Source organism: Trachypithecus francoisi, unplaced genomic scaffold, assembly GCF_009764315.1.
Source record: "Trachypithecus francoisi isolate TF-2019V2 unplaced genomic scaffold, Tfra_2.0 Lachesis_group0, whole genome shotgun sequence".
Taxonomy (NCBI): Eukaryota; Metazoa; Chordata; class Mammalia; order Primates; family Cercopithecidae; genus Trachypithecus; species Trachypithecus francoisi.
The window spans coordinates 150,345,120-150,372,637 of record NW_022681453.1 but is presented as its reverse complement, the minus strand read 5'-3'; the positions used below and the strand labels follow the sequence as shown (position 1 = coordinate 150,372,637).

At 37.7% G+C, this 27,518-nt stretch overlaps 1 protein-coding gene and 1 pseudogene across 1 annotated transcript in view; one reads left to right on the top strand and one right to left on the bottom strand.

The window, feature by feature from the left end:
* Nucleotides 1-27,518, bottom strand: part of SLC9A9 (solute carrier family 9 member A9) — a 608,786-nt gene that overhangs the window by 371,323 nt on the left and 209,945 nt on the right. The window lies entirely within an intron of this gene.
* Nucleotides 426-7,562, top strand: LOC117084526 (annotated as a pseudogene).

Here is a 27,518-nt window from a genome sequence, read left to right as displayed (position 1 = left end):
CTGTATAGAGCTCTCTTCAGATTCCAGGCACTTTAATTCATAGTTCTCCAACAGACAATAGAGTACATCTAACTGACTGTCTAATAAAAAGAGGAGAAATTGCTCTCTGGATGTGCTATAATTGGATCATGTCTTTACTCACATGGTATTCAATAGGGATCCAAGATGATTTAAGGTTTTTATCTCTTTATTAGTGTGAGAGAGATATAAACCACACTTAGGAAATCAGAAACTTTCCACTCCCATGATGGGGAATGGAACAAACAATTCAGATTCCACATTTATAGTAACCTTTTATGTGTCAGGTGGAGTACTTGGTGTTTTCTGAGATACTATCTGACTAAGCGTTTCAAAAGATGGCCATGAGCCCAGAAATTTGAAATTTAAAAAAAGGTTATGAAAGCTTAAGTCCATGTACTGAAATTATGACAGGGGATAACTGTCATGTTCAGAGTTCTTCAGAGTCCTTCAGAGTGCGCTGGTCCCCTTGCAAGTAAGAAGAGACGGGGTCCTGGGAATAGGTCCTTATGGACACTAGGGGTGTGACAGGGAGACAGCATGGCTTCTCCAGGGGTGTACTACCCACAATGATGCCTGCTGGGTGCTGCTGGCAGCAGCCCATGAACAACATACACAAGTCAGCCAACTTGCCTCAGAGTCTCGTCACTAAACCTAGCTGACCCAGAGGCCTGTGAATTTAGAATGATAATCCCAAGTGCACTGGCCACACCACAGGCACTGACAGTCACCACTAGGTCTATGTATAAGAAAGCAGGTGAAACATTATTATTGGCTCAATGCAAGTGTCATGAGCCTTACAACAAAGCCTATCCTTCCAAGAATAGTTCAAACTCACTTTATGAATGAATCACCTGGTAATTGACCCAGATTGCATATAGGTATAAGAGCAGAAATCTTCCAAACCAAAGAACGGTCTACAGATGGAGACCCTCTCCATCAGGCAGCAATCATTTGGCCCGGACTGTATCTTGCCCATGCCTTTATGCCACTTGCCTCTCCTCTCTGTCTTGTAAGAGCACTGGCAGAACAAACCGCTTAGACTGTGTCTAAGACTCATCATTGGAATTGGATGGAAGAGGAAAAGCATCCCCCTGCAACCTGATTAACTAGGACCATTAAAGAGGCCTGAATGTGACAATAACTCAGAGTCAATAATAATAGTAAAATAAATGTAGCAAGTATCATTTGATGCATTTTGTTATTAGGTACTATAAACAAATTTATCGTCATTGACTTTCAAAACAACTGCATGAGGTATATATGATTATCCTCATTTTATAGATGAGGAAAATAGGTGCTCAAGGAGATTAGGCACCTTCTCCAAGGCTGCACAGTGTAAATAACAGAAGGCAAAATTGAGTCTTCATCTGAAATTTATAACTTTAAATTTTGTGTGTGTGTGTGTGTGTGTGTGTGTGTGTGTGATGAAGTCTCGCTCTGTCGCCCAAGCTGGAGGCAGTGGCATGGCACAATCTCGGCTCACTGCAAGCTCTGCCTCCTGCGTTCATGCCATTCTCCTGCCTCAGTCTCCCGAGTAGCTGGAACTACAGGTGCCCGCCACCACGCCCGGCTAATTTTTTTTGTATTTTTAGTAGAGACGGGGTGTCACTGTGTTAGCCAGGATGGTCTCGATTTCCTGACCTCATGATCCACCCGCCTCGGCCTCCCAAAGTGCTGGGATTATAGGTGTGAGCCACCACGCCCGGCCTAAATTGCGTATTCTTTACAGTACAGTATTCTGCTTTCATTCACTTTTACCATCTGCACAACTCTGAGAAATTTAGAGAAGGTTGGTTACCTGATTTTCTAATGTAAAACATTAGAAACAGTGAATGAGAAGGAGTTGGGAGACTACTAGAAGTATAAAAACTCATGACTGAAATTGAAGGAGGAGAAAACTTTTTAAAAAACATCCCCAAACACCTAAAACACCCCCAGAAAATTCCTCAAAACAAATAACTTGGGGACAGTGAATGAAGAGGCAAATAGTTCCATACGTCCCTCAATAATCTTTGAGGTTATCACTGGATTATGGCATTAAAAGGGTTAACCTGTATACAGTCTATGCTGCTTAAAATGTTGAGAAAATTTCCCAGAGAATTTTGGGAATAGAAGGAACGTTTAGGGATCATGATGCAGAGCTGACTTATGGACATAAATAATCGAGGTCTAGAAGGTGACAGAGTTGACTCAGCCAAGTGCTAGTCATTGGCAGAGACCAGCACAGACTTCACTTTCCATAAATCCTGGCCTAGGAGGCTAACAACTCTTCCTGGCTTCTCCCAAGGATCTTTAGTGACACCTTAGAAACTTCTCATAAATATGGACAAAGAAGAGATTCCTTGTTTGACATTGTTAAATTAGATGTCTAAATTGTACTTGTATCTTTTATCAATTGCCCATTTTTGCTCAATAAATTATATACTAGATAAGTGCCTGCCTGAGAGATGATCATGCTCCAGTCAGAGAAACAAAGAAATAGAAAGCACAGTGTGATAAGAAGAATGCTCAGGATGAAATGGGAGCCAAGGGGGCACCGAACACAGCTGGGCTTTATAAAGAGTCAGACATGTTTTCCAAGACAGGTGTTTTTGCATTCAGTCTTGATGATGGATGCCTAGGGAATGAGCCAGGTGAATGAAGGAGGAAATGCCATTTTGGGTAAAGGGATAGAATCTATCATCATGTGGAGTCTCTAGTGAAGTATCAGATATCTTACTTTGATTAGGCAAGAGTCAGCAAACTGTAGTCAGCCTAATCCATTCTGTTGTTATAAATAAAGTTTTATTGGAACACCAGCCACGCTCATTTATTGACCTAGTGCATATGACTGCTTTTGCACTACATCTAGTGTCAAGTAATTGCCATCAAGACCCTATGGCCCATAAAGCTCAAAATATTTACCATCTAGCCATTTACATGAAAATATTGACTGAACCCTGGATTAGAATAGATGGAAGCAGGGGGCAGATTGCACACTGGTGGCCCGTGGGCTTCATCTAATTGCTGTACTTTATTTAGTCTTCTCATTTTCTTTTCATTTATTAGTTTAAAAGAAAATTTGTTTAACATTTTAAAATTAGGAGAATTCACATAGAAAATCCAGATTTTTAACTTTTTTGAAAAATCAGATCTGTCCATTCAGGACCTACTTTTCAGCATGGCAAGAATTAGATAGAGCTAAGCAGCAGCAGTCACCTTCAGGTGGGGAATGGGCTTTCCATTTTCCCATTGTCCTTCCCACTCTCTCCCAGCCTACTACCTTAGCCCTGTAGGAATCTAAGTTTACAAATTCCTGAAGAGGCTGGAGACAAAGGTAGTAGTGATTCAGTGAAGGGCTAGGAATTATTTGTTAAGAACTTTCAACTTGATCCTGAGATGCCAGGCAGCCACTGGCCTCTGGCCTGACAAGACTGGTCTTTTAGAGAACAAGACAGTTAGCAACATAAAGAATGGACTAAAAGAGAGAGAGTCCAGAGGCAGTGAGATCACTTATGAGGCTTTTGAGTAAGTCCAGAAAGGATCGAGGAAGACCATAAAGTGGTATCAGAGTGAAGGTAAAGAGAAAATGGATCCTAGGAATATTTGCATGACAGCCAAGAACACAGCTGAGACTGAGATACAAGTAGGAGATCTCACAGTGCTGGAACCATGGGAGGAAAAGCATTAATATCGACCATTTCCTGAACCCTCTTAGGGAATTCTCAACAGACTCCTAAAATCAGTAATGCATAGGGCCTACTTTATGTGGCCAACTGATTGAACTTGTGTCAAGAGAGTTTTATATTAAATACATTGGGAGCTTTGGAGATTGGAAGTTGAAGGAGTATAAAGAGGGTCTTTGGAAGAGAGCGTAAAGAAAAGTATTCGATGCCAATGGTCAGAACCTTCCATAATAGGAGTAGAATATTAGGGTAGCTGCAGAGAGAAGGGGCTTTGTCTGGAGTCTCAGGGCCCAATGTTCATTCCAGATTTGGAAAGTCTGGTAACTGCAGAAAACCACAGAGACCCAACAGGGGCTCAAAGACAGTACAAAATTGATGTGCTGCTTCCCACTCTTCCCTAATACTGTCTAGAAGACCAAAGGTGGTTCCTGATGGTGAGAGAGAGGTGGCCTTAGGACCAAACTGGCACAATGACAGGAGAATGACCATTCTTCTCAGCCTCCTTTGATACACTATAGGGGGAGATATTTCTTGCCTGATGAAAAGATCCTGATGGGCCTTCAAAGATATTCTTATCTAACAGTGAGAAGTATCACCTTACAAAATTGAAATGCCACTTTCATCTATGAACACAGAAATAATATCAAAATAGCTATTTATGTGAAGGAGAAATAAAGCAAGCAGGTAGAATTTCCTATCTACTTGGCTTAGTGAAAGACTCAGAGGGTTTAGACCATTCCTCTGAGGAGAGAATTGGCAGTTTCCATGGAGCATCACATCAAAGGGACTGCAGAACCATGATACCCTGCATTTTGAAAACTGGGATAGCTTCCCCAATCAAGCTCATCATAACAGTGAAAACAATTTTACAGAAGGGAAAGTATTGTTCTTTAGGAACCCACACACCTCTATCTAACTCATTCAGAAGAGCTGCTGAGGCAATTTTCTAAGCCCTGTATTTTACTGATATTGTAGAGAGATGTCGAAGAATGTCCACAAGGAGTAACTGAAACACAAGAGGAAAATCAAGGAAGTTAAAAAGAAAACATGGAAGATGCTGTCACTATAAAGATTATATAGTTTCTCAAGCAAAATCCCAGACAGGGTTCAGTTTTTGAGAGAACTTGTCATAAATGCTCTAAGCAGAGTAATTCTGTTTGTGTAAGGGGGAATAAAGAAAGAAAAAGCATTTCCAAACGCTAACTAATACTTAGAAAAAAGGAAGCTTACTCAAAGCAAACCAGAACCATTATGCTTGTCTGATGAAAATGGGATTTTCAAATTTGCAAAAATTTACATTGTATACATAATGCAGACACATTTTCCATGCATAGCAGTCAAATATTAAAATCTTTACAGAAGCTTTTATTTTGTGTAATGCATGTATACAATGTTTTGCAATGCCCTAGATAAAAATTCATCTCATGGTGTCATGCTGTGTCAATCCCGAGGAAAGGCAAGTAAATCCTCATTTTACCAGGACAATAGCTTTGGGTAAGAGGATAAACTAGCTCTCATTAATCTCCACTCTTCTCCAGCTGAATCCAGAGAACCACCCACATGGACAGCAGTTTAAGAAAGGACTGAGTGTACCCTTTTCTTTCTCGGTATCTCAGCAACTTCTGGTCCCACCAATAGAACAGGTCAAGTAATAAATACCATTTTTATCATATTTTACAGTTTACAAAGAGCCCATCTCATTAAGTTTTCACGAAGCTGCACCTGTATTTTGTTGAAGATCAAATAGGGTAAGAAACTTGTCCAGGAACATGAGGAAGTGGCAGAGGTGGAGCTTCAACCTGGGTGTCTTTGGGTCAACTAATAACCTCCCACTAAACCCCTTATCACAGCTGTATCTTAGCCACAGAAGAGAAGTGAGAAGCTGAGAGAATTCTTCTTCTTCTGGTAGCCCCTGCCTCCATGAGTCATGCTATAGTCCTTTTGTTCATTTGCGGGGAGAATCCTACTTTTATAAGACTTTTTTGATCTATTTCATTTGACATGTAATCCATTTATGTCACTTCAAAATATACCATACATCTGATCTATCCTAAATTCCTTCACTTTCTAGCTGAGGGCTTTTGACAAGTAGTTTAACCTCCCTGAACCTCAGTTTTCTTATCTATTAAATAGGATGAGAAGTAAGTAGAGCATAGTTGTTGGGAGGATTAAATGAGCTGGGATATGTAAATCACTTATCAGTACTAACACATAGTAAACACTCAATAAATTTTAAAATTTAAAAATCAGCAGGGGGCTGGGCTGTGTTGGGTGAGTGGAGTATTGCACCTGTACAGAGCCCTGTGGTAGTGAGCTCAGAAAAGCGCCCGGAGGTGGTAGACAAGCACCAGGGAGCCCACGTGGGTACGGGCATCCAGAACACTCCTCGAGTAGACTCAGCGAGAACTCAGAGGGCACCAGAGTTGCTCTAGGTGGTAACCAGCCTTTGAAAAAGGAGAAACAAAAAAGGAAAAGCTACTATCCCATGACAGACAACTGACCAGCAAGAGGGTCAAATTTTGGGAGACTGCACTAGCTCTCTCTTTTTTTTTTTTTTTTGAGACAGAGTCTCACTCTGTCACCAGGCTGGAGTGCAGTGGTGTGATCTCAGCTCACCACAACCTTTGCCTCTTGGGTTCAAGCAATTCTCCTGCTTCAGCCTCCCAAGTAGCTGGGACTACAGGTGCACACCACCATGCCCAGCTAATTTTTGTATTTTTAGTAGAGATAGGGTTTCAGTGTGCTGAGCAGGCTGGTCTCGAACTCCTGACCTCGTGATCCACTCGCCTTGGACTCCCAAAGTGCTGGGATTACAAGCGTGAGCCACTGCGCCCGGCCAACTGCACTAGCTTTTGAAGGCTGTAAGGAGATTTGGGATTTCTTGAAGGCTGCTGCACATGTTTTTGATAGAAGTTATTATGAATTCGCACAAGCAGTCATTGATAGTGCAAATGTAACCATTATAAATGGTGCACTTACAGAGTGCTATGATGAACTGGGGAATAGATATCAGCTTCCAATCTATTGCTTGGCAGCAGCAATCAACATGACAGAGGAAAAGAACATAGAGACTCTGAACGTTCCTCAGCCACCACCCAATTCTAGATATTAATGTCAGCTCCATTTGTGTCTTCCCACAGGCAAAGCCCTCAAACTTTTGGTGTGCAGCACAGACACAGTATGCCACATGCAGAGGCAGTGACTCGCAGTAAAAGGAGTGGAACTATATAGTCAGCGGTGGTTCTTTTCCGGTAGACCTCTCACTAACAAAATGAAATTGGAAGAGCCAGAGATCCCAAAGGACTGTGCTGTACAGGTGAGAGTGAGGCAACCTTTTCAAAACCCAACACCAGTTGAGAACTGAATTGGTCCCATTGGCTGGTCCCCAGGCCCCTCCTGCTCCTTTTCATTGTTGCTGTCATTTCCTACTCTATGGTGTGAAATTTATTTGCACTGCTCTGAATTCCCTATGAATGGATTTAGTTCTGAGGAATTACAGTGAAAAATTTCATCTGTGAATGAGACCAACACAAAGAATTAATAAAATACAAAGAGCTAAAAAATATAGCTGGAAACTGGTAATGAATGAGCTTGGGTGGAGGTGAACGTTTACTTCTCCAATTAAACTGTGAGCTGCCAGGAGGGCAGGCCATTATTTACTTAATATATCTGTATTTATTGTATTTCACTTATCTAATTTAATGTATTATGTATTTTACCCTTCTAAACACCATTAGGAAAATATGGCTTTCTCACTGTAACTGCCGGGAAGGAGCATGCTTTTGTTTAGAATGTGAGCAACTAGGGGACAGAGGCTATTTTCCTAAGGGACAACTAGATGGAGTATGGAGGGATGGAGGGATAAAAGGAGAGAAAGTGCACCTCTACTTATGATGGGGTTACATCCCAATAACCATGGTAAGTTGAAAATATAGTTAAGTCGAAAATGCATTTAATATACACCTAACCAGTGGAACATCATGGCTTAGCCTAGCCTACCTTAAATGTGCTCAGGTCACTTACATTAACCTACACTTGGGCAAAATGGTCTACCACAAAGCCTATTTTATAATAGAATGTTGAGTATCTCGTATCATGTATTGAATACTGTTCCAAAAGTGAAAAACAGAATGGTTATATGGGTACTCTTAGTATGTTTCCTACTGAATGAGTGTCGGTAAACACTCTAGTATTTAGAACTGACAATACTGTAAAGTTGAAAAATCATTATGTCAAAGCATTGTACATTGGAGACCATCTGTATTATAAACACTCACTCTATAATATTTAATGTTAGTAAGATGAACTATAGAGACATATTTGAGTCATTTAAATGATTATATTTGATTATTTCTGTTAGAATAATCATTTTTTGAACTGCAAAATAATTTTATGGCATAAACTTTGGTGGTATCAGAGTTACATAACATAAAATTAGAAGACATTTTGTCAACAGTCTCATTTTATGGATGCTATGAATCAGGTCCAAGGAATGTATTTAAATATGTATTTAAAATATTATAGTCAATATTGTTTTATTTTCTCCCAGATTAATATATACAAAACTTCTTCTCGAGCAAAAATAATAATAATGTAGTTCAGTTAAGTATATATATTTTTTCCAAAAAGAGTAAATCAAACAGCAGAGGAGCTACACTATCGACATTTAACTGGTTAATCTTTTTGGGGTAAATTATGACCACCTCCCTGTTTTCCTCTTACCTTTGTGGTGACATCAACAAGAGATAAGATAATTTTTTTTTTGAGACGGAGTTTCACTCTGTCGCCCAGGCTGCAGTGCAGTGGCGCGATCTCCGCTCACTGCAAGCTCCGCCTCCCGGGTTCCCGCCATTCTCCTGCCTCAGCGTCCCAAGAAGCTAGGACTACAGGCACCCGCCACCACGCCCGGCTTATTTTTTGTATTTTTAGTAGAGACGGGGTTTCACCGTGTTAGCCAGGATGGGCTCGATCTGTCTCATGATCCACCCGCCTGGGCCTCCCAAAGTGCTGGGATTACAGGCATGAGCCACCGCACCTGGACGAGATAAGGTAATATTTAAAAATTGTAACTGACTGTAATCAGTAACCACATGGGGGAACCACTAAATAAATAAATGGTCTGTTCACCCAAATAATTTATCAATTAATAATCTTAAGCTTGACAGCTTATCTGATGTCCAAACTACTGATTCAACAAGTACGTATTGAGTATCTACTAGTGCAGACAATTGTGCTAAACGATGGGATAGGTTGGTGAGGAAAACAGACATTGTCCCTGCTGGCATGGAGTTTAAAATATATTAGGGAATAATAGACAACAAATGAATAAACAAAATAGAATTACAAATTACGATAAGTGCTACGATCGGGGCATTGTATTTAGAGTTGACAATATTAAATACTTAGACATTATTCATTATTTATCTGAAATTCAAATTTAACTGGGTGTCCTACATTTTTATTTGCTAAATCTGGCAATCCTACCTGTGTGTGTGTGTGTGTGTGTGTGTGTGTATGTGTGTGTGTGCATGCGTGTGTATAGTGGGGGGCAAAGAAGAGAGATCTACTAGCTATAATACTCTGGCAAAATTCATGCCCGGACACTCCATTTAAATTGTCATTTGACAGATGAGAAAGAGCAGTGCAGGAAAGGAAGGGGTTGGAATGGTGGAATGTTTTAGCTGGTACTGAGGGCAGAGAATTCCAGACAAAAAGAATAGCATGTTTAAAGGCCCTGAGATGTTCATTCACTCAACAAGTGTTTATTAAGAGTCTATTATGAGCCAGGCATTAGGTACTGGGGATTCAGCGGTGAGCAGAACAGAAGCACTCCTTGTCTTCTTAGAGCTGTAAATCTGAAGGACCAGTTGAGGATGTCAGGACACAGCAGGAGAGAAATCATTTTTGGCAAGGAGATAAAAGATAATCCAATTATATTATTTTTACTTCCTTAGTGGCTAATATGAGGCTCAATGAAAAAACAAAAATGTGTATTTTTTGTTAATTCAGCAACCATTTATCCTCAACTTGGCCTGGGGGAAAAAGAGAAAAAAAATCTGACAGATAACCTTTTGTTATCCTTTATAGTAATTATCTTTGGGTTATTCATCAAGGAGATGCTTCAAACTCAATGAGAAGTGAAGTGAACTGAAATACAGAGATTTCACATTTATTTAAATAACTCCTTAAACCAAGCCATTTAAGCAGGGAAAAAAGGCAAAACCCAGAGAAACAACAGCAGAGAACAACCACTTGTCTGGTTGATTGTGTCTCAAGAATGGCAGAGCTGCCCTAGCAATGTAACCACCTTCTAAGAAGGTGCAGGAGAACCACAAGTACCTTTCATTTTAGTGAACTGTCTTTTTGCTCTGAACATGCCAGTTTATTTGGGGTGAAGAAATTATTCTTGTGGATAAGAGCACAAAGCCTTTTCTTTTATCACAGAAGCTAAGGTAGATTCTTTCTGCCTTGACTATTACCGGTGAGATTTTTCAGATAAGATCAATTTTGTTAATGACAATGCAGTTCATGGGGAAAAATAATCAGAGTTTAACTCTCAGGCCCTGGATTGAGTTTACTAAGTGAAAATTTGAGGGGGAAAATGGAATTCTGATTTATAGCTCCTTTTAGAATTTGATCATTTGAAAAAAATTTAAAAATAAACTCATATTCCAATGTTTTTTCTGAATATTATAGACTTTGCTTACAGTATATTTCTTTGGAAATGCCGTTACCTAAGATTATTTATCAGTTAATAGTTTAAAACAAAATCTGGTAGGATGATTAAAATATAATTAATAATTCAGAGACTAGTTATGTCAAACTAATCTTAAATACACAAGAAGTTTATTTTTCCAGCTCATTGCTATATTTTGGGAATCTTGATATTTTATTTAGTATACTTGCTATAACTGTCAGATTCATATCAATTGCAAATTTGACAAGCCTGCAATCTATCCCATGATTTCAGTCACTGATAAAAATATTAAACAGGATAAGTCATTAAATAGAGCTCTTTGCAAAGCTACTAGAAACACTGGATTTTATTGCTAAATAAATCAATACCCAATTACTTAATTATGCCTACATCTAACTCTAACTCCTTCAAATTAGTCCACAAGTTGCTGATGAGAGGCCAAGTGTCTTGCATAAATCCAAACAAAACTTAATAGGGATTAAAAATAATCCCTGCATTTGGGTCAAAAATTCTAATGCACTTTAAAAAATATAGAAGTAAACTTGTTCACAGGAGAGCAACTACAATGATGAAGGGAATCAGAACTTTATCTTATATAGAACTGAAGTAGGAACTTGCATAGGAGACAACATTTAATTCTTTTTGATAGTTTTACTTTTTCTATTATTTAAACGACTTTCATATCAAGGAGAGGGTACTCTTGTTCAATATTATAGGTGGCAAATTCAAATTTCCACATGGGTTGGGCAGGCAATGTGAGTGAGGAAAGTCTTACTCTTTCACATTTCCGTCTTTCATAGAGACATAAGCACAAAATATATTGCCTTTCCTCTTATCTCTTTCATAAAAAGCCACTGTTCAAACTCAATACTCCATAGCAAATGGTCCCTAGGCTCAGTTTGGGGGGAGTGTTGTGCCTGGGTTAAGGGGAGGGATAGCCACTTCTTAATGCCAGCTTCGTTGTTGTCAGAGAAGATGTATCTACAGTCTCCCAATATTCCTACATCTTCCAGTTTTTTCAAAAGAAACTGGAAATCTGGATTTTTATGTTAGTTCTCTTGATTTTTTAAAATTTGGACAATAAATTTATATTTTTCTAAAAAAAACACTTTGCTAGTCAATACTGGGCAGGTGCAACAACACATAGGCTGCTCCTGACTCTATGATTCCCAGAGGCTGGACCAGAACCAATGACTTGAAGATATAACGAAGCAGGCAAGAGATGAGTGGAAGGAAGCACTTGTTGCTCCTCAACTGCCCGCCTTCTCCTGAGATCATCAGATCTAAGCAGAGCAACCTCATGTGATCATACTGGATATCATTTATATCTGTGACTAGATTATAGAACTTTAACTCCTTGTCTCACTTTGAGAGTCAATGGTTCCAAATAAAGCATTCTCTGGGGATTCAGGGGAGAAAATCAGTGGCTGGCAAGTTCTTGAGACCGCCCGAAAGGTAGAATATGATCTCAGCTTTGCAAAATGATTGCCATTTGGAGGCAGATGACTTAGAGGGAATTTCTGGTTGACAAAACAGCAGACCCAAAAGAGTAAATGTGGAAAGGAGAGTGGCCTGGGATGGGGGTCACAATGAAAAGATTCTAATGGAACAGAGGGTTTATGGCAATTAAGCCTGGGGGTCACAACTGGCCATATCCAATTAATCACATGTTTTAAAATAAAAATTGAACCTGAGGCACTTTTTGAGGGCATGTACCCTCCACTTACCTACTGACCCCATCACTTCTTTTCTTGTATCCTGGACCACGACACAGTAACATTACCCAACTGATCCCCAAAATTCTTAGATCTTCCATCCCAACAATAAATTTTGATTTTATGGAAATTTATTTTCTTGAGACAAGTTTATGGTACATATATTGAATACCTCTTGAACATTATTACATGGTTAGTAATTTGGAACTTAAAGAAAAAAATATAAATAATAAATTTGAGGTTTGGGTTGCAGCTAGAGGAAAGTTTCATTATATTTTTGGAAGTCCACACGTTAAGTGATAAATCTCATATTTGTTTGATTTTATAAGCTGTTCCTATGGTTTGGGAGATGGACGTAACTGTTCTACAAACATGGACACAATTCCGAGCAGGGGTATTAGGGCTCCGTCAGGTCTGGTTAGGCCTATCCTGTTCCAAGTCACCAAACTAATCAGTTAAACAACTGGTTGGTAGGCGAAAAATTTCACTTTTCAGTCAATTGTCCTGGCATCAGAGACACATGCCTTTCTAGAGTTTTACTCTCATCACTTAAAGTCAAGTTTTGCTGTCACACAAATACCTTATGCCTTTTACAAACATCCTTTCATTGGATTCTTACTATGTTCCTATCCATTCATTCATTAATAGGTAGAGACCCACTAACAATAAAGAGTCAACTATTATGCTAGTTATAGGTGATCAGGATACAGCGTAAATACAACTTACAACATCTATTAGGTGAGCAGGGAGATTATTTCATTCCAATTAAAAAATGCATTTATTTCTTAAATCATTTTTTATTACAGAAGTAAAAGAGTAATGTATTTTCTGCCTTAAAGATTAAGGCAATGCAAACGTATATAGAGTAAAAATCCTTTTACTTACATTTATATGCATTTCTAAACAGATATAATTTTCATATAAATACTATTATATACTATACATTTTCAGAAACTTCATTTTTTAACTTAAAATGTCTTAGAGGGTTTTTCAGGCCATAGATTTCTTTAAGGCTCCAAAGTATGCCATTGTTTGTGTGTAGCACAATATATTTAATCTTTCTTAGAGACATTTTGACTATTTACATTTTTTTGTTATTACAGTGATACAATGTGTAAATATCTTTGTTGATGTAAGCAAATATTTTGTAAGGTAGATTGCTAGAAGTACCTTCACTGAGCACATTTAAAATTTTGGCTGATACTGGCAAAAATATTCTTGAAAACATTGAACATATCTATAGCTATACATACACAAGATCTATAAAATACTGTCTATTTCTTTATTGTTTCTAGAATTCAAAGTTTATTTAGGAAGGCTGTTAATATTCAAAAATTCTAAAACATGCTTCCAATGTTTTTGTAGTTTTTCTTAACATTTAGCTCTATAATCCTAGTTCCATTTTAGGAATAATGTGAATTAGGCATTTAACTTTACTCCCAAAGGAACAGCCCATTGCCCCACACTATTTATTAAAGCACCTAATCTGTTGCCTTTATATTGGAAGAACAATTTGGCTTGAGTTTCACATTCTTTCCCTCAGAAGTGAAAATGTGCTGCCTTTCCATCTTCTGAAATTGAATGTCACTGTGGTCAAGTCGAAGGCCAATCTGATTATTTCTGCTCTTGTAAGTGACTTGAATTTTCTGCCTATATGCTTCCATAACCCTTTCTTTAAGCTTGAAATGCAGTAACTTTTTCAGATTATCTTATGCTGTTGATGATTCCAAATGAAACTTTCCTGGAATCTAGTGGGTCCTTTATGTCTATCTATTTATTACGTTGTTTCAGGAGAATATTGTTTTACGTCATGTTCTTATGACATTTTTCCATGTGTTTTCTTCTTCAAAACTATCCAACTATCTGTCATCCATTTCTGTCAGATTCTCTGGAGTCATTATATCTTTGTTCTTTTCTACTTTGTTTTGTGTTATTTCCCCAAATGCATCTTCTATGTATTTAACAATATTTTCACAATATTTTCAGAGAAGTTCATTGTATTTTTGCGGCTTCTAGAGTGTCTTTTGTCTCTTTAGTGATGTTATTTATCTCTCCAACTTTTTCCCTGAGTATTACCAGCACACTTTTCATCTCCCTTAATTATTTTACATCTCTTCTACAAAATTTTAATCTTTACTCTGAACATTTTTGTTTGCTTGATACTTAAGAGCATTTGCTTGATGTTTATTACTTTACATACACACACACACACACACACGTATGCACACACACACATATAGAAAGACACAGACAGAGAGATCCATATTTTCTGTAAGTCCTTCAGAATAATGGAGAACTCTTTGTCTACAATTTCTCTGAAATATTTTGATATATTTGTTTGGGGATAATGGGCTCTTCTTTGGCTTAAATTCCCTCCATTATTTATAAAAAATTACTTTGCAGTTTTCATGAATATGTACTACTCCCTCCTTTTTGATTGTAACTCATCTTTTTAAAAGCCTGACTATTATTTAAATAATAGTACAGGGAAAGAGGTGAAATAGGGTAGAGTAAGCTGAGGCTGACTGCTCTTTTAATTTGGGTTTTGTCCTGGTTATCCATTGTTGCAGAGCAAACCACCCCACAACTGAGTGGCTTAAAATAACTATCAGTTGTTTTGTTCACATTTCTGCAAATTGGGCAGGATGCAGTGGGTCCAGCTCATTTCTGCTCCACATGGTATCAGCTGGGGCAGCTTGAATGGGGTTGTAGGATCCACTTCAAAGATGGATCGCCCACATGTCTGGCAAGTCTTGCTGGCTGTCGCTCCCTCTCCAGGTGGAACTCTCCACAGACTGATTTGGCTTCCTCACAGCAAGGTGGCTGGGTTCCAAGAATAAGTTCTCTAAGCGAGAGGAAGTGGAAGCTGCTAGTTACTAAAGGCCTGGACCTGGAAACTGGGACAGCATCCCTTCTTCTGTATTCTATACATTGAAGGTGGGGCATAGATCCATTTCTAGATAGGAGTGTCAATGAATTTGGGGGCTATGTTTTAAAACTGTCACAGGCTGTCTCAAGCATCTGTCACCAAATCTGTTATTTCCTTGCTATTGGGAATACATCCTTTTGTAGTTTATGGCATTCAAATTGAGGCAGCATAGAGAAAAGCCCCCAAAGTTGCAGATGAATTATGTTTTAATTTGAAAATTTTTGCTTTTCTTCCATACAGATAACCTCCAGCAGAGTCCTTGGCTAGGAAACAAGAATGTGTCAGCATGATTTCTATTTGGCTGCTGTTTTGAGGGGTCAGATTATTTCCCCCATTTGCCCCTGACCCATCCACCTGATCTTAACTGCACTCTAAACAACAGAATATTGGATGTTCCTTTTGGTAGTGTGATGTGCTGTCAGGTCTGAGAGAAACAGACTTGGCTCTGCATCTTCCCGTCTTTTGTTTAAGATTTCACATTATTCAGCAGCAATATTTCATACTTAAATATTTCATAGTTTATAGTTTGGAGTTGTGAATACTTTCCTGTTTCAAGGGCTATGTTTTTTTTCTATTTTTCAGTGTTTTTCTTAGTTTTATTTTGTTTTCAGGGAGTCTAGTAGAATAAAACTATTTTATCCTGTCTTAAGCAGAAGCTCCACATGATCTGTAGAATCAGCTTAAAAATATTCATTGCGATTTTAGAAGTGAGTTTACACTGAAGATACAGTTTACTTGTGGGAGAATTGAATTTTGAATCTCCTCATCCTGTCTCATAGTAGGTCTTACTGTTTGTGGTATCTTTTTGGTCCTTTACTACATTTAAAATTTTTCTTCTCAGATATCTTGTACATTTATTATTTAATGTTATTCTAACTGTGTTAGATTTTAAAGATGCTATTGTGAATAAAACCATTTTCCATTACATGTTATCATTCATTGTTGCTGAAGTCCTGGAAAGCTATTGATTTTTGTCTGTCAGTCATCTGTCTAGCCAGACTTCTGATTTCTCTAATATTTTGCCATTTAAGTCTCTTGCATTTTCTAAATAGACAATCATCTCAGCTCATCTATTAAGTATTTTATTTTGATTTTCCCAGCTTTAAATTTTTAAATATTTTTATAGATTTAGGGGGTACAAGTGCAGATTTATTACATGTGTATATTGCATAGTTGTGAAGTCTGGGCTTTTAGTGTATCCGTCACTCAAATGGTGAACATTGTACCTAATAGGTAATTTTTCAGCCTCATCACCTTCCACCCTTCCACCTTTTGGAGTCTCTAATGTTTATTATTCCACTCTTTATGTCCATGTATACCCATTATTTAGCTCCCATTTATAAGTGAGAATAGACAGAAGTGCAAAGCACTGGGGAATGAGGTAATCTCCTGAGACCTCTACTTCCCCATCTCTGCAGGAGACGGTGAGCCTGACAACATGCAGAGTATACCACTACTATAACCTACAAACAAGCAGTATTTGAGCAAGCCACTACACTAAGGCTATCTATAACCAAGGAATTCATACAGAGCCTTAGGCCCCACCCCCAGGATCACAAATTAGCAAAGCCAAATGACCCTACCCAACATACGCAACAGTCACACCTTCAAGGGGAAAAATAAAATCCCACTAAAATGAATGTAAATTCAAAAATAAGGAGTGACAGTTTCTCCAGACAAGAAGGAACCAGCGTAAGAATTCTGGCACCGTGAAAAAACAGTGTTGTAACACCCCTCAAGGATCACACTAGCTCTCTAGTGATGGATCCCAACCAAAATGAAGATTCTAAAATGACAGATAAAGAATTCAAAACATGGATCATAAGGGAGTTCAATGAGATCCAAGGGAAAGTTGAAAACCAATACAAAGAAATCTGAAAAACAATTCAAGATATGAATGAAAAATTTACTACAGAAATAGATATTTAAAGAAAGCCCAAAACTCTGGAAATGAAAACTTTACAGAAGGAATTACAAAACATAGCTGAAAGCTTTAACAATAGATTAGACAAAGCAGAACAATTTCAGAGCTTGAATACATATCTTTTAAATTAACCCAAACAAAAATAAAGCAAAAAGAATTTAAAAACTGAACAAAGCCTTTGATAAATATGGATTTTCCTATTTTAAATATCTATGATTTATATTTCAAGTTTCAGCTTATCCCTGTTTTGTAGATATAATAGCCATTTATATTGACCTTAGTAACTATATATGTTTTGGGCTTTAGTTTTCTATAGTGTTGTTTCCCCTTAAAGTTGATCTTACCTGCTTTCAAAATCCATAGCTTTAGTGCGACACACATCTAAAATCTCAACAGATTTTTATTTTTTAAAGGTGAGAATAGATATGTATCCTAAAGCTGCCATCTTGATGAAATGAGAAAGCCAACTTAAAGAGGTTGGCTGACTTGCTCATTGATATAAAATGAGTAAATACTAAAGTCAGAATCCAGACTGCCAACCGAACCTTTACGTCTCCATGGAGAAGTAAAACACACACTATCCACATCTGAGGTGTGTTCTAAGATTAAAGTTTTTCCATGAAAACTTTTATTAGAATTACTAATGAAAAGAAAGTCAGCTGCATACATGGGTGTATTTTTCTACTTTTCATAACTTTTTCTTATAAATATGCTAATGAAAAGGCAAAAAGTGAACAACTATAAGAACGATAAACAAAGTCTGAAAATTTAAATAGTTAACTGTTACGTAAGTAAGAATTAACTCTGCCAAGAAGATTTTCTGAGCTCCATAAAAAGTAAAGTAGGTGGGTGAGAATGGGGGGTAAAAATGAAAAAGGATAAACCTCAAAACATATTATGGTAAGAATTTAATTTAATGGCCCAAATTATCACATGCTCACCTTAACATCATTAGATCAAATTTTACCATTCAACTGCCATTCTGAAAATAAGCCATTTGGCACAGACTTTAGAATTTGACTTTCATATATCCAATTTGAATTAATTGCCTTTAGAAAAAACAGATGAAACTACATTATGATTCTGATACTGCAGGATAATGCCAGGAAGAGGGGAGTCTAAGTTCTATGTGAGTCATTTCATCTAATAATTAGTGGACATTCACTCTAACTTTTGAAATGAGAAACTCTTGCTATTAATCCGTGAAGAACATCTAAACGGTGAAAGAATTTCTTCCTTTTCCCTTCAATACTGCCTGCCATTCTGGCAATGGGAAAAATGATGTATTTGAGGACCCCTGGGGCAGGAAAATTGATAAGAGCTCCTGACTTCTTTCCCATAAACAACCAATATTTTAAAGCTATTAACAAGGAACCGGGCATTCAAAGACAGTTCATTTATCTTCCAATAGCTGGCAAGAGTGTCAGGCCCTGCAGTCAGGCACAGAAAAATGGGTCCAGAGTTTACCCTCTATTGCTGAACAGCTGCTCTTTCCCAAGGTTTTAATCAGATTCCCTAAACATCCCATGCCCCAGTAAGGCAGAGCCCACATAAAACTGCAATAAGCCTACCATGTAAATTCATTACAAAGCTCAAGTAATATGAACAGATTATATCCTCCAGGCCAAGAGAGAACTTTTAATTTAGACCAAAATTATTATTGCATATTGATTTGGCCCCTTGCTCTCTGGAAAGTTTTTCTTAGAAAAAACTCAGACTTGGTCACCTGAAATAAAAGACATTTTCTTGGTTGTTCAGAATGAGAAGTCAGGTTTAAGTGTATTACAAAGAAAATATGTCTTCAGATGAAATATTCTTAATTCAGAGCTCCTGAAACTATTTATAGAGTTTTGTCTTTTTGTTTAGCTGAAGTGAGAGCCACAGCTTCCTTTAACTCTTTTGACTTCTGACCCAAAAGCTTCATATGCGGTAGTTTAGATTATGTTATTAGAAGTGAGTGTGGCAACCTTTGGAAATCTTTCCTTGCATGAGGCAGAAGTCAAGATTGGTTCTTCTCATAGACAGCCTGATGCCTAGCTATCAATTACTATCTGTTAGTAGGCACTAGCGTGGGCATTCATGCCGCCAGTTACAACAGAGGGAATGAGAGGGAGTCACTACGAACCCCGACCAAATATTAAAGGACATTAGATAGAGACAAATGACACTGATGCAGATGACAAAAGTACACTATATTAATTAGAAAAAGGATTGGGTAGTCATAAAAGAATCACAGAATCAAACACTGCTAGTCTTCTTTCCAGCTTTGTGTAGTATTGAGAGGGCCAAATTTTATCATCTTACTAAAAGTGAGTAGTTTTTCATTATCCTGAATGTTGGTATGGATTTAGGAGGTCATTACCAAACACTTCAAAATTTCTAAGACCCATTGGATAAACAACAGCTTTTGTGTGAAGGATGAGGATAAACATTTGATACATCAGTCTACCCTTCATCTGTCCCTATGTGGGTTTACCATACAACCCTCTGATATTATTTGCTTTCATATGCAGGCCTGCCTATGGGAAAGGCTGCTTTTATCATGTGGTATTTGGGGTACTTGAAATCCCGATGACAGTAATTTTCTGTGGTGAATTAATAAAGTGGATGCTGATTATAATTCATCTTCTTAAGTACCTTGACAATAGAAAGACAATGAACTGATCATACCAGCATGGATATTCTAGTCCCTGGGTCAGTAATTTATTTTCTTTCTTTCTTTCTTTCTTTCTTTCTTTCTTTCTTTCTTCTTTCTTTCTTTTCTTTTCTTTCTTTCTTTTCTTTTTCTTTCTTTCTTTCTCTCTCTCTCTCCTCTCTCTCTTTCTCTCTCTCTCTCTCTCTCTCTGTCTCTCCCCTCCTCTCCCCTCTCCTCTCCTTCTGTTTTTTGAGATGGAGTCTTGCTCTGTCTCCCAGGTTGGAGTGCAGTGGTGCAATCTTGGCTCACTGCAAGCTCCGCCTCCCGGATTCACGCCATTCTCCTGCCTCAGCCTCCCGAGTAGCTGGGACTACAGGTGCCTGCCACCATGCCTGGCTACTCGTTTGTATTTTTAGTAGAGATGGGATTTCACCTTGTTAGCCAGGATGGTCTCGATCTCCTGACCTCATGATCCGCCTGCCTTGGCCTCCCAAAGTGCCAAGATTACAGGCATGAGGCACTGCGCCTGGCCCTGTAATTTCTTAGTTTATTATGTTAGCACCTTGGTTCCACTTCTGTCTCATGTGTATTGTATTTAGTACAAGTCATTCTCTTAGTACATGGCTGTCTATATTGGGCCCAGACTAGAAACCATCACTGGGCACTCCAAACTAGAGAGAGAACATTTCAAACAGAGGGATAAAATGAATGAGGAGCTACTATGACGGAGTGATGGTATATAGCAGAAGACAGAATTACCTTCTCCAAGTTTCTCTCAAAACTGATTTTAGGCCAGGCATGGTGGCTCATACCTGTAATCCCAGCACTTTGGGAGGCCAAGGCGGGACAATTGCTTGAACCCAGGAATTCCAGACCAGCCTAGGCAACATGGTGAAACCTTGTCTTTACAAAAAATACAAAAATTAGCCTGGTGTGGTGGCATGCACCTGTGGTCCCAGCTACTCAGGAGGCCGAGGTGGGAGGATCCGTTGAACCTGGGAGGTGGAGGTTGCAGTGAGCCAAGACTGTGCCACTGCATTACAGCCTAGGCAACAGAGTGAGACCTTGTCTCAAAAACAAAACAAAACAAAACAAAATAAAACTGATTTGTTGCCAGAAAAATCATCTCAAAGTCATCTGTGCACATAAAGAAAGATTTTTAGAGCATCTCCATTACACAGCATGACAACAGCTGATGTGGCAGAAAATGTCCCTTGTGTACCACCCACAGAGGTAACTTCTCCCCAGAAATTGGAGAGAACTGAACAGGTGGATTCCTAGTGTGGGTTGTAAATCTGATGATAAGAGAACATGAGGATGTCAGAACAGAGTAAGAGAAACTAGGAAGACAAAGTGAAAGATGAAGAGAGCTTCCAGAGAGAACATGACATGTCCACAGTTGGAAACAACACATCCACAAAGAAGAGAGCCTCAAATTCCGGAGAGAAAAATGGAGGGGCTCCGAAGAAGATACTTTACCAGTTTCCTAATAAATAGGTATTCTTTGCACAGTCTGAAATTGTTAAGGACTACCTACAGTCTCATAGCAGATATGAACTGATTTCAGCATTTCCTTACCAAATTAAAAAGGATTATCTATTGTCACAGTTTTTTGCATCATTTGGAGAAGAATTCTGGTGAAGGTAGCTATTGGAGTGAAAATTGGATTGCTCTAATAAACAGGTCTTTTGCTGTGTCTCCACTTTCCCCCCACTTTCTCTATACACATTATTTCTCCCTCCATGACCATTCAGTGTCCCCCATCTTTAAATGTTGTAGTGGATTATGAGTAATTGTTTCTAACTTATTTTGCCCACCACTCCCATTAACTGTCATCACTATTATTGTCATAGCCATTCCTTATTAGCTTCATGAATGTTTCTACCAATTTCTCTGCTCAACTCTCCTTGCTTCTCCCTTATTCTGAGTTTAGTTTCCTATTTCTACTCAATTATATTCTTCAGAAATCCTATCATTGATGAGTGGTAAAGTACCTGAAAATGTATTAATCTTATTCTTAAATGATATTTTAGTTGAATTTAGAACCTGGGCTGTCAATAAATTTCCTGCAATACTTTGAACCTATTATTCCTCTATCCTCTAGCAGCTAAGCAGCTGTTGTTGCCAATGAGAAAACTATTGCCATCCAAATTGTAAGTAAGTGTAAGTAATCCTTATTGAAAATAAACCATCTCCCCTCTCTGGTTGCTTTTAAAATTTCTTCTTTCTCTTTGGTGATCTCACATTTCACAACAATAATCAATCAAATGTTTTCTCTGTCTTGCTTCCTCAAATATCTTATAAAAGCTTTTCCCCTCCTCTAGGTGAAGGCTCAACCACTTGAGGTCTGGAGCTGCTTGATTCATGACTCACTGTTCCTCAAATAGACTCTTTAAAATGAAAAACACAACAAAATAAACCTAAACACTGTAATGTATTTGAATGTGAATTAGTGTTAATTTATCCAGCTCTAGACATAATGTGATGTTTCCATTTATCTCTTTAATTTCGGAAAATTATCAACCATTATCATTTCAAAATATTGCCACAATTCAATTCTCTTTAGTTTCTCCTTTTGAAATTTTTATTGATGAATTCTGGATTTTTAAAAGTGCTATACTCCATGTCTCTTACCTAGCCTTTCATATTTTTTTATCTGTACTACATGCTGGGCCATTTGTCAACTCTATTTTCTGTTTCATCGGTGGGTTTAATATGACATTTCTGTCATTCCCTTTAGTTTTTAATGTCAATATTTGCACATTTCATTTTGAAAAGTTCCTTATTTCGTATTATCCCATTCTTTTCTGATTTTTCCCCACTCCACCATTTACCTCTTTAGTCTTTTTAGTGTGCTCATTTGATAATCTTTCTCGTAGTTTTATATTTTTTTGTTTAGTTCTTTAGGGTGCTTGTTCTTCTGATTTATTTTTGTTTTGCTTATCTCCCTTCTTTCCTTCCTTTACTCAGCATGGTGGAGTTATTCTCTTTGTGGCCTGTACATTTTTTATTGTGAGCTCATTTTCAGAAAAGATTGTGTTTTTTAAGTGGGATTTCTATGTATCTGGGATGTGAAAGTATCACTTCAGGGCAGTTTCAGTGTATTTGGAAATAGGAAGAGGGGATATGGCTGGGGCAGTTGTTTCACTAGTCCTGAAAACTGTCCACGTTAATTTACTGGCTTACATTTCCTGTATCACAACTGCCCAGGCTAGGGATTTTGACTTCTCAAATTCCAGATAGATGGCAAGTTTCATCGCTATTTCTTAAGGCTGCTCTACACAGTGTGTGTGACTGAAGGAACACTTTGAAATTGCAGGCCTTATTCAAAGAGCTTTGCTCAAGATGTATTACTATGAGTGAACATTTAGACAGGGTTCCGATTTCCATATGGAAATGGGATTCCAGCTCCAAAACCTCTGAGCAGTATATGCTATGTAAAATCACATGGCCACTGACAGTGGCAGCTTCCCACTCTTGCTGTGATTTTTCCCTTGTTTCTCACACTTGGAGAACTTCCTTTTCTCTCCTTCAGAATCAATTCTACATTTAGTAATGTTTGCTTTTTAAAATAAAGCCTTTCTTTGAGTTTTTAGTGCATAGGCCCTATCATTTTAATCCACCATGTTCTGAACATTCTAGGATCATGAAATATGGGTGTTATTATTCTTACTTGTCCTCCAACCACTTTCTTCCAATAATGGATTCCATGTCACCAGTCACAGGGATGGGAATGTGACTCAGATCTGACCAGTTACCTTGTTCAATTCCCTTTGAGTATTATGTGATTGGCCTATGGGTGATCTCCTGATACAAGCAGAGGCAAATGGAATCTTCATGACTGATATGCAAATATTGGGAGAATGAAATGTTATTTTGAGCTTAAAAAAAAAAAAAAAAAAAAAAAAAAAAGTAAGCCTGGACATGCCATTAGTCAACTTCTCCTGCTTTTTAGAGTAAGCCATCTATCTGCACCATGAAAGAATGAGGCTAGCACTCAGAGGCAATCGGGGCCAATAGAGAAAAAGAAAGGATAGACAGCCATGCTTGAAGTCTTAAGCCTGGCATGTCCAGAGTCAGCTCAATCCCTGTTAAACACGCCAATGAACAAATTTTGCTGAAGCTAATTTGAATTCGGTTTCTATCACTTTCATCACCTGCATCTGACTTATACACCAATAAATTAAAGTACATTGGAACTGAGATAAGAAACCGTCAACATGGATTTCTTTTATTTATTTTTGGTAGGCCAGTTTGTCACGCATGACTTGACATGAGCAAAGCAAGTTCTAAGTTACGGGGCTGAGTTCTGGAGACGCTGCCAGTGAATGTCAGATCTCATCCGAGAGACAAAAGACAGAGTCACAGAATATAATCAAGGTCAAGTCCCAGTAATCGGAACAGAGACATTAACAGGTGGGGTAGGGGAGATGCCAGAGTCAGGAACCAGGGAACAGGAATGAGAGAAAAACAAGCAAGACAGCAGCAGCAGGCAGGGGTGTGGGCAGCACACCGAGTGCACAACTTAAAGCTGGAAGCCAGCTGAGCACTGCTTCCCAGGGTAGCCTTCCCATTCCTGCCATGTGATGTCACCTGGTGTCTGAAAAATGAAGTCAGCATGAAATTGACTGCCAGGACAAGGAGTCCTTAAGCAAAAACGGCCTTAACGTTTTTTTTTTTTTTTTTTGAGACGGAGTCTCGCTCTGTCGCCCAGGCTGGAGTGCTGTGGCCGGATCTCAGCTCACTGCAAGCTCCGCCTCCCGGGTTCCCGCCATTCTCCTGCCTCAGCCTCCCGAGTAGCTGGGACTACAGGCGCTGCCACCTCACCCGGCTAGATTTTTGTATTTTTTTAGTAGAGACGGGGTTTCACCATGTTAGCCAGGATGGTCTCGATCTCCTGACCTCGTGATCCGCCCGTCTCGGCCTCCCAAAGTGCTGGGATTACAGGCTTGAGCCACCGCACCCGGCCAACTTTTTTTTTTTTTTTTAAATTATGTATCACTCGAGTACCTAGACAGGCATCAAAATAAATGAGTTTCATGCTGATTATCAGTTTTCAAGGCAAATATCAAAGTGAATAACCTTCAGAAAGATGTGTCAAGATATAAGATACTTGTTTCTAAGTTAAGCAGATTCATGAGAAATATACCTCTGGTTGTGATAACAATTTCTGTTAATTCTGATCAAAAGGGGACAGCTTCTTATCACCTCTGTGTTTACAACTATGGGTCAAATTGGAGGAGCACTAATGAGGGTTTCTAACAAGGCTTTTCAAAAAGTTGGAAGAATCAGAATGAACGTTGAATATCTATCTCTGGAATAGGTTTTAATGATTAGTATTATAAAATGTCCCCATCTGCTTCTGAAGGAGTCTATCAACTCATTCATTCAGTAGTTATTGGAGAAACTACCAAATAATTGCTTATGTGTTGTGAGGAATGGAGAAAATTTGCCTTTAAGGAACTCAAAATCTACTTCAAGATGATGTTACCAAGAGAAAAAATGGAATTATTTTAGGAACATCTTTTTATAACCAAACCCTATACATGTAAGCTATTTTCTGAGATGGTTTTTAGGGTTAGGTTTTGTTACGCATATTAAATCCCTTTATAGCTACTGTTTGCCTACTTCAGTGAGGGATTATTGAGGGCCGAGATGAGGGGCTATGCCCATCCAATCTATATCACCAACACCTGGCATAATGTCTAGCACATACCGATCCTCAGTACATTTCTCTTGAACGGCTGGATGATAGTTCAAGTTTCCCCTCAGTTCCACGGTTGCTTGAGTCCCATAGCCATCCAATTACCTTCCATATTAAATTTCCCTTAAGATACATGGGTGGTAAGAAATGTAGTCTTTCAAAATGCCACTCAAAGTGTCAAGCATTCACTGGTATCACACTTTAAATGACATTATCTAGCAAGAACTTCTCTGCAGCATAACAGTCTCATTAAAAAGTCAAAATTGGTGCTCCATTTCTTCATCTTTTTAAATAATCGACATCGAATTTCCTTATAAGCATTTACTTAACAGGGAATAAAGACATCTAGTATGTATTTATTGTCATCCAAGAGTCAGCTGTTTAATGAGATACTTATTTTATCTCTAAGAAAACCTGGAGGCATTTGCACACTGTGGAATTATTTTACAAGTAGGTTTCAGTACCACAATGGCAATATTTCTGTTTTGCAGATAAATGGCCCAAAACATTCAACATCCTCTTTCTCTTCTATCATGGGTAGAAAAAGAATTTCAGACTTCTATCTCTGTGCAATCTGCACTTAAATGAAGGTTGCCAATTATTAAGTATGTTAATGGGGATTTTCGGGACCAGAGTCTATCATAAGTAGTTTGCTCTATTTTAAATAAATATATGCAAGCCAAAAGAAAAAAATAAAAATCACTTGTGATTCCACATAACACTTCTGACTCCATATAAATTATATATAAATAATATAAATGTTATATGTTGTTTATATATACAGGTATAATAAAATATATAAAATTTAATCATATATAATTATATTCATATATAATACATATAATGTATATTAGTATATATAACTTTAGATGCATTTGCACATATAAATTTGCCTGTGAATTTTTAACCAAGCTAGATCTTATTATATACTAAATTTTCTTATTTAATACTTATTAAATATAAATATTATATATTAAATATTCCTATTTACTTAAAAATGTATTGTGAATATCTTTTCCCATTAACATAAACATATTTTTTCTTTATCATTTTTTAAATGACTTCATAGGGTTCCATGATATTAATATATTATAATTCACTCAACCAACTAGTAACCATTGTGCACAACTTCTTGCTCAAATCAATGGAGAGACTCATTGCTCAACTCATCTCTATGAAGAGACTGTTGCACATGCCCATAATTACTTCTTAGAACAAATATCTAGAAATAAAATTGCTGGATCAAATGATTCACAAATTCTAATGACTCAGTAAATATTGCCTTTGTAAAAGTATTATCACTTTCCTTTTTCACCAGTCATATAGGAGGGTTCTCAATTCCCAAACTCTGACTTACTCCAAGTATGATTATTCTTTTTTGAGTCCTGAAGATTCAAATATTTGCCAGGTAAAAATAGTACTCCATTGTTGGTTTAATTTGTTTTATTTCTTTATTAGTGAAGCTGATCTTATTTAGTACAGCTATTGTCCATTTATGTTTCTTCTTTTGTTTATTCACTATTTATATCATTTGTCCATTTTTCTATTATGCTTACTTTTTATTATTGGTCTTTGATGATAGGAGTAACAGCAACAGCTAACATTTAATGTGTATTGAGCATGACGCACTAGGCCCTGATTTAGGTGTTTTATGTTTAAACTCATCCTGTGAGGTAAGTTCTATTACTGTCTTTATTTTACAAATGAGGCTGCCAAGGCACAGGGGGATTGAGTAACTTGCTCAAGGTAACGTAAATAATGAATTAGGTATAGTGATGAGATTAACAATTCATCATGTATATTACAAAGACTATTAACTGATCAACATGTGTTGAAAATGCTTCCCTTGGTTTATCATTCGTCATTTAATTTTTTTGTAGTGGTTTTTGCCTGCTAGGTTTGCTTGACTCTGTTGCCATCAAACAAATGGGGTTTTATTTTATAGTTTCTGCATTTGATAGCTTGATCACCTGAAGAATATATAAGTAAATATAATGCAAACACATTAAAAGCATTCAGACAGCATAGAAGAGTATAAAATAAAGAGTTAACTTATTTTTCATCCTTTGCCTGTATCGTGATCCTAAACAGCAAAGGTATCTGATTTTAACCATTTATGGGTTTATTTTTTCTGATTGTTATTCTATGACTCTTAACAATATGCATACGTTTTCATTTCATGACTTAGCAACTCCACATAGCATCTGTTCATTTCCTAGTATGCCAGA